An 8,814-nucleotide genomic window follows, 5' to 3' on the forward strand; every position below is an offset into this window, starting at 1 on the left:
ACAGATTAACAGCATCTCAAATACAGAACAAAATGGAGTCTCATATATCTACTTCTTTCTATATAGACACAGTAACAGGCTGATCTCTTTCTTTTCCCCACACCTAGCTACTTTAAACAAATCCAGGTCAACATACCTGTCATTATGGCATATTATTAAAGTATTTATTGTTAAATTTTTTGTTTTGTTTCTTCTTTTTTTGTTTTTTTTTTTTTGGAGACAGGGTCTTGCTCTGTCACCTAAACTGGAGTGCAGTAGTGCAATCATGGCTCACTGCAGCCTCGACTTCCCAGGCTTACGTGATTCTCCCACTTCAGCTTTCTCAGTAGCTGGTTCTACCTGCGGTCACCACCATGCCAGGCTAATTTTTTTTATTTTTTTTGTAGAGATAGGGTTTCACCATGTTGCCCAGGTTGCTCTCAAACTCCTGGGCTCAAGCAATTTACCACCCTCAGCTTCCCAAAATGCTGGAATTATAGGCATGCGCCACCATGCCCAGCCAAATTTTTTGCTTTGTTTCTTAATATTATTATATATAAAGTTTCAGTGCCGCAAAAGAAATACCACTCAAATATAAAATTTTCTTTTTAATTCTCAACAAGGCAAGGTACTTCTATAGAAGGGTGTGCCCTTACAGATGGAGCAATGGTGAGTGCACACTTGGACAAGGGAGGGAAAGGGGTTCTCAGCCCTGAGGCACGTGGCCCCCTGCTTCTGTGTCGTTCCCCTATTGGCTAGGGTTAGACTGCACAGGCTAAACTAATTCCTATTGACTAATTTAAACAGAGTGATGGGGTGAGTGGTTTGGTGGGAAAAATGGTTATGACAGAGCAGGTAATCGGAATGAGTCAGGGTGGAGCAGGTAATCAGAATGAGTCAGGGTGGAGCAGGTGATTGAAATGAGTCAGGGTGGAGCAGGTAATCGAAAAAAGGTTGCTTTATGAGGAAGTTACGTTTAAAAGTAGAAGGTAAAGAATTAGACATACTGACATAATGATTCTTGAAAACAAATTTAGAACTCATGTCTAACAACCCCTCCCCTTATGTTTCCTTATAGCTTTCTTTTCAAACTTTTTTTTAACATGTCTTGGCTTAGTTGTTTTGCTTGATTTTCTAAAAGAAGAAACTTCTCTGGATAAGGTGGAGGATAGTTAAGGGCAGTTTTAGTAAGTGCCATGTTTATGAGCTTCTGCATCAACCTATGGATGCATGATATGACACAGTACCTGACAAGAATAAGTATGCCCATTACAGCTGCAAGAAAAGTAATAACTGAGGCTATTATTCCTTCCCATTTACCAAATCACTTTTCTAGTCAACCTGTAAAGGGGTCATTTACCTCTGAGTTGCTGGCTAACTCATTGGACAGAGCAGTCAGACCTTGCAGTGCCTTTGTTATACTTCCATTAGGGGTGGTGGTGTTTGGGATGAAGGTGCAACATTGAGTTTTAATCATGATGTAAACTTCTCCTCTTTCTGCTAATTATCATGTGTAAGGCTATCCTATTTTCCCAACCCATCTGGTTAGTAGCCCCTAATTGTTCAGCTATTCCTTTAACAGTATCTCTAGTGTAGTTAATAAATCACTGTTGGTTGTAGTAGATGTAGTTTATCCAATCTACATTCTTATTAATTGTCACCTACCAAAATATTGACTTAAATTCTGCAGCTATTTGATTTTGGGTTTGGTATTTCCTATGGGACTCCAGTTGCATCTAAATAGATGTGAGAGTCAAAAGACTCATAAGGGGATTCTCTCACTTTACAATGTCTTATTTTTCCTTCCTCTGGTTGATGAAATGCCAGGGTGAAATGGATAGCCAATTGGACTAAAGTACAAGTGCCACTCCAGTTATTCGGCAGAGTGTCCAGTAAAGGTGTACCACAATACCACCACATATCCACTCAGGGATGAACAAGGGCTGACTGATTGATAAGCTCTTGAAAATTCTTAAGATCACTGCATCCCTTCAGGTCTCCAAGGAATGCTAAGTTTCCTACCTGTCATGAGAGATATGAAGTGAACTTAGGGTTGGGAGACAGAAGCTGGATGGCCCTCGGGGGCTGACCCGCAGGGTGCTGGACTTTGAGATATAACACAGAGAGAGTTTGGCATGACTTATTAGTCCAGGCTGTAGAATCCTGGAAAAGAGCTACCATGCACCCCATGCCTGGTTGACTGGAGAATCACCTTAGCGGAAAGGGGACAATCTGGGTCTCTGACCTGCTGTGTGCACAAGTATAACAATTGCTTTTAATGTGCAGATGGAATATTTGATCCATTCCAACCAGGCATTTGCATCTTGATATCCTGTCTTAATTGCCAAAGCTTAAGTCTTTAACTTCTACAACCCTCTAGTAAAATGAATTTATGGTTTTAGGAAATTACAAAAACTGGGACAGTCCATCCTTGCTCTTTAGTGGTCCACAGAACATTGGACCAACTATGGCATAAAAGCTCTACATCAGGGGGCAAGACTCCTGGTTGACACTGGGGTCTTTATCGAAATCTCCTCAGGTTAAATGGTCCCAATTAACTTGAAAGGAATCAAACGCATTCCTCATATATCTCCCAACTCTCTGAGCCCAGCACGAGCCCAGCACAAACACATTCCTCATATATCTCCCAACTCCCTGAGCCCAGCACAAGCCTAGCACATTCCTCATATATCTCCCAACTCCCTGAGCCCAGCACAAACACAACCCACCATATATTTCTCAACTTCCTGAGCCCAGCACGAACACATTCCTCCATATTTCTTTCAAACTTCAGAAAAACACCACCTGGGAAATCTCCGATAAGGACACAGTGGGAACCAATAAAAAATGCTAAGTGTATTAAATGTATTAACCAATTGTAATGCTGTAACCGAGAGAATTACCTTGTTCCCCTGTAACTTTACATATCCTGTTTTACATATCCTGTTTACATCGGGCTATAAAAAGCAAGCACTCACATTGTTCGGGGCCCTCTTGTATGCTGTAGAATGGAGGGACCAAGTTCGAACTTGCAGTAAAGATCCTTGCCGCTTGGCTTTGACTCTGGACTCTGGTGGTCTTCTTTGGGGAACAAACGGTCCGGGCATAACAACCAAGGCCCAGTCTGAGGAGAGTCAGGAGGGACAGAGGTACTTTTCTGAAGTAGAGAGCTGTCTTTGACTTGGCAAGTCCCCACAGGGTGTAACAAGGCAAGCATCATATGCAATAGTTTGAGGAAGATTGACTTGGTTATGTTATCACTAGATGGTCAGCAATAGAGTGAGGAAAGAGGAAAGAATAATAGAATGGATGAAGGAGAGTTAAATTTTTCTTAGCTTTAGTTTGGTAGGGTTTTCTCTTGGGACCATGGTCCATAACTCTGGAGGGGACCATGCTTTCTTGTCTCAGGTGTGATAAGTCCACTCCCTTTCTGCTGTACGAACATCAGTCTCAGTGGTTAGCAGCACAGGTAGGGTCCTTCCCAGGCTAGCTCAAGTTTTCTTTCTTTCCACCCTTTGATGAGAATGTAATCCTCAGGCTAGTGCTGGTTTACCGGAAGTTCTAGGAGTGGTACCTGTGCTAAAAGACTTTTAGTTTTGAGGGAAAGGAAAGTGGAAGATAAACCAAGTATATAGTTTCTAAGAAATTGATCTTTTGTTTTAAATGTGGGGACATCAGCAGTGGACTTTATCATCCTTGGTGTCTTCTTACTGAGAAATTTACTTTAGCAGCTATTTTTATTAGTTTTTTGTTTTGTTTTGTTTTTTGTTTGTTTATTTTTTGAGACGAAGTCTCGCTCTTGTCTCCCAGGCTGGAGTGCAATGGTGCGATCTCGGCTTACTGCAACCTCCGTCTCCTGAGTTCAAGCAATTCTCCTGCCTCAGCCTCCCCAGTAGCTGGGATTTCAGGTGCCTGCCACCATGCCCAGCTAATTTTTATATTTTTAGCAGAGATATTTTTATTAGTTTTTAGACCAAAGAAAGCCAAACACTATTTTGTATTTGACAGTCCTTCCTGTATGATTTTTATATCAGATAATATACTACACTTTTATATTAGTGTGTTATTAATGTTAAACTCAATTTTAATAAAACCTTGTAAACATATTTATCTAATTTTAACATCTGACCATAAGGTAAGATTTTTACTGACTCTTTTTAACCTTTTATAATTTTTGTTAAAGAGCAGGTTAGTGCTTTAAGAAAAACCCATTGTGCTTTTATTTTAATGTCCAGTTCACAGAAAAACTGGATGATACCCTTTTAACTTTAGCCAATATGTTTACACACATAATTTCCTTTACAATTAACGTTTTAAAACTTGCTTAAACCTTCAAAACAAAATTTTTTTAACCTTTTAATGTAGGTAAAAATCCACATTCTTATGCCTCCTTAAGTTACTTTTAAATTATACAACATTTCTTGCATAAATTCCATTTTATAACACACATTTTGTTTTTCATGGCTTTCGCAGATAATTCTTCAACATGCCTCAACTTTCTGACTTGTTGTAAACATCCCTTTCTTTAAACAACCAGTTAATTTATTTTAGGACAAGAATTTACCATATAACATTCTTTTTACATAAATTCTCCCCCTCCTTTTTTTTTTCGAAGATGATAACCATTCTTTTCCAAAGCGAACTTCCTTCAAGTCTGTGGACTAGACTGCCTAACGCCACAAGATTAGAAGTTAGGATAATACATGTTACACTGTTAACTTTTAGCAAACTTTACTTTTGTTGAAAACCTTTCAAGTTTGGGATTTCAATTATCCTTTGCTATTAATAAGACCTTGGTCAGTCCAAATTAACTTAGAATTGGTATAGATGGTTCCTTCCTGGTTCTGTAAGTACTTTAAGGCTTGGATGAGTGCAAACAGCTCCACGTTTGAGCAGACCAATTATTAGGCAATTTTCCTAACTCTGCTTTTACAAGAGTTTCCTTATCAATTACTGAATACCCATTGTGTCTTTTTCTCTCAATCACCCAGGAGGAACTATCTATTGTCCTGTCCTGAAGGAAGTTCCTCCTAGATCTGGTCAGACCTTTGTATGGTAATTAATTAAGATTTAGATCGTCTGTTAGAAAACCTGCTGAGTTAAGGGAATTATCAGTGGTTAATGCTAAATCATCTTTTTCTAACAGAATAGCCCCATATTACAAGATTTTTCAGTTAGTAAGCTACCGTTTTGCTTTTTTTTCTTTTTGACTTAGGATAGTTCTGAACTGGTGAGGTGTGCTCACAATGAGGATTCCTTTAAAAGTTATTTTTCTATTTTCTTTTGCTAGCAAAGCAGTTGCTGCTACAGATTCAATGCATTTGGGCAATCTGTGGGTTATTGGATTAAGGATTTTTGATAGGAAGACTACAGGTTGTCAGTGGCCTCAGTGCTTTTGGCCTACGCCCTTGTTTACACTGACAACAAGGTGGTATTGGAGTGTTATAGTGTCACAGAGAAGAGCTTCAATTATCGATTATAGGTTTTAAATTTACCCTGGCTTTTAAAGGAATAGGGTACATTGTTTTCTCTTTACTACTTCTGTCTCTTTGTCTCTCTCTTTGACCCCCTCTTTGTCTCTCTGTCTCTTCCTCTGTCTCTCTGTCTTTTTCTCTTTTTCCTCTCTCTCTTTCCCCTCTTTCTTCCCCACCTTCTCTTCCCCCTGCTTTCTCCTCTAACACTCTTTCCTCTCTGCTGGTCTTTCCCTGCCTCTGCCAGCCGGATACGCTGCTGTTCTCCCCTCTCCTTCCCCTTTTACCCCGGAGACTAAAAGTTCCTCTGAGGAGGAGACAACATTAGATGGGGGGAAACAAACAGCGGAGTGAGCAGACTCTGAATCAACTAAAAAGGTGACAAGCTCATGTTTAGGTCCCACTGTAGCAGGATGAGCCGCAGACAAAACTCCTCAGACACCAAGTTAAAGAAGGAAGGGGTTTATTTGTCCGGGGGCATCAGCAAGACTTCTGTCTCAAGAGCCAAGCCCCCGAGTGAGCAATTCCTATTCCTTTTAAGGGCTCACAACTCTAAGGGGGTGTGTGTGAGAGGGTCATGATTGGTTGAGCAAGCAGGGGGTATGTGACTGGGGGCTGCGTGTGCCGTTAATTAGATTGGAACAAAACAAGATAGGGATTTTCATGGTGCATTTCTATACAATGTCTGTAATCTATAGATAACATAACCGATTAGATCAGGGGTTGATCTTTAACTACCAGGCCTAGGTTGTGGCGCTGGGCTCTCTGCCTGTGGATTTCATTTCTGCCTTTTAGTTTTTACTTCTTCTTTTTTTGGAGGCATAAGTTGGGCATAAGACGATATGAGGGGTGGTTTCCTTCCTTACCACCTCCAAATTTATCAAGGGTTCCTGGTGGGACCCAAGATAAAAGAGACAGAGCCCTGATCCCTGATCCCCCTATTCTTCCTCGAAAGTCATGAATGGAAGGGCTTCTTTCTCCTTTCTTAGTTCAGGACATCCTCTCTTGAAGTGGCCTGTTCTTCCAAATCTATATTACCTATCTTGTCTTTCTTCCCTCTTAGTTCTGGGATTCTTTAGCCCTGCTCCCCCATACTCTTTAGGGGGCCTGGTAGACAAGGACCTTGGTCCTCCAGATGGAGGCTGGATCCTTTAAGAGGGTTTGGACCCTTTATAGTTTCTAGCTCTTTGGAAACTCTGTCTAGAAGTACCTGGGTTTGGAGCCATTGGTTGGAAGGTGGAAAACATAAGTTTTGTCTTTTGTTTCTGTTTTTCTTCATCCCTTTTCACGTATACTTTCTGAGCTTCCCTGAGAAGCTCACTTAGGGGGTGGTGTTGGAACCGAACTGTCGATTCCCTCCTGGGCAGGGGTCGCCACGAAGGATCACCCACACGAGTTTCACAGCAGAGAGTTATTTATTACTAGCGCGCTAGGGTCCCAAGCTCTAAGTTGGCCCTGGGACCCCAACTGCTTGTTACATGCTGTTTATATAGGCAAACACAAGTTCAAACACAGCTTATGGCACGAAATTCAAACAAAGCTTAAGGCACAAAATAATTGGGTCTAGCTATGGCCTGAGCAAGGTGTCTTGTTCTAATTGGTTACAGCAGGACCTTATGAGGTTCTTTCCTGGAGTTGTTGATTCCGGGAACTTCGAGGCAGGGTGGGACCCCCGGAATTGGCAGGGTGGGACCCCATGAGGTTGTTTCCCGGAATTGGCAGGGTGGGACCCTATCAGAGTGGGACCCTATCGAGGCAAGGTGGGACCCTATCTAGGCAGGGTGGGACCCTATCTAGGGCCACCTGGTGCTAATTTTTTAAGTTTTATGAGGCCTAGTTTCAGTGGTCATCCTAATTGTCTATCTTTTGTAACTTTTTGAAATGTCTGGCCAACTTTTAGTGACAAATTGGAGTTTCAACATTCCTTGCCCAGGGGGATCATCTAAATCGAGGCCTGCATATTGCCTCATTTGCTCCCTCAGTGTGTCTATGAATCTCATAGGCCCTTCATCCTTTTCCTGTTGTATATCAAATGCTTTAGAAAGATTTCTGGTTCACGGTATTGATTCCCAAATTCCTTTTACTATCTCCCTTAGTGTGTCCCATCTGGGTCGCCAAAATGTGTCCAGAATTAGTTCCTTCTGGTGGGTTCTTGGTCTTGTTGACTTCAAGAATGAAGCCGTGGACCCTCACAGTGAGTGTTACAGTTCTTAAAGATGGTGTGTCCAGAGTTTTTTCCTTCAGATGTTCAGATGTGTCCAGAGTTTCTTCCTTCCAGTGGGTTCATGGTCTCACTGACTTCAGGAGTGAAGCCACAGACCTTCACAGTGAGTGTTACAGCTCATAAAGATGGTGCATCTGGAGTTGTTTGTTCCTCCTGGTGGGTTCATGGTCTCGCTGACTTCAGGAGTGAAGCTGCAGATCTTCGCAGTCAGTGTTACAGCTCTTAAAGGTGGTGTGGACCCAAAGAGTGAGCAGCAGCAAGATTTATTTTGAAGAGTGAAAGAACAAAGCTTCCACAGCATGGAAGGGGACCCGAGTGAGTTGCCGCCGCTGGCTTGGGTGGCCAGCTTTTATTCCCTTATTTGGCACCCCCCTACATCCTGCTGATTGGTTCATTTTACAGAGTGCTGATTGGTCTGTTTTTACAGAGTGCTGATTGGTGATTTACAAACCTTTAGCTAGACACAGAAAAGTTCTCTGAGTCCCCACTTGACCCAGGAAATCCAGCTGGCTTCACCTCTCAATCCCCCCTCTAAACAGGACACTCCAACTGCTGTTCAGAATTGGGCGATGACCGCTCTGGCTACTTCCTGCTGGATGGGGTGAAGAAGGGGCCCTGCAGTTGAAGTGTCCTCCGGAGGGGAACTCTTTAGGGCAGTGAAAGGGCCAGCGGGTTGGTCCAGATGTCCTTGGTAGAAGTTGTTAGTTGACTTCATTTGGGGTTCCATTTGTAAGACCATCTGTAACTTTATGGCCTCAATCTTAGAGTAAACAAATTTGACAAGGAAGTTAAAAATACAGGGCCCAAAGGTGAGTAATAGTAAGATGGCTGTCACAGGACCTAGAAAGGGGAGAAGCCATGTTGCCCAACTCAGAGGTTGGTATAAGAGTTTGAAAGGTGTTGTCTGCTTTCAAAAGCCTTTCCCTGTAAATGCTGGGCAGTGTCTTGCACTATCCCTAACTGGTTAGTGTAAAAGCAACATTAGGTCCTGCATATTTTCCTCATGATCTGTGGTGTTATTGACCCACCAGGCGGTCTTGGGCAGGAAATTTCTGGTCCATAGTAGGAATGTTTTCACTGGGAGGGTGCTCACATTCCCAAACTACCATAGCAGCCCTATGAATCATACTCCTTTCTTTC

Source organism: Mandrillus leucophaeus, unplaced genomic scaffold (genome assembly GCF_000951045.1).
Source record: "Mandrillus leucophaeus isolate KB7577 unplaced genomic scaffold, Mleu.le_1.0 Scaffold203, whole genome shotgun sequence".
NCBI classification, from domain to species: Eukaryota; Metazoa; Chordata; class Mammalia; order Primates; family Cercopithecidae; genus Mandrillus; species Mandrillus leucophaeus.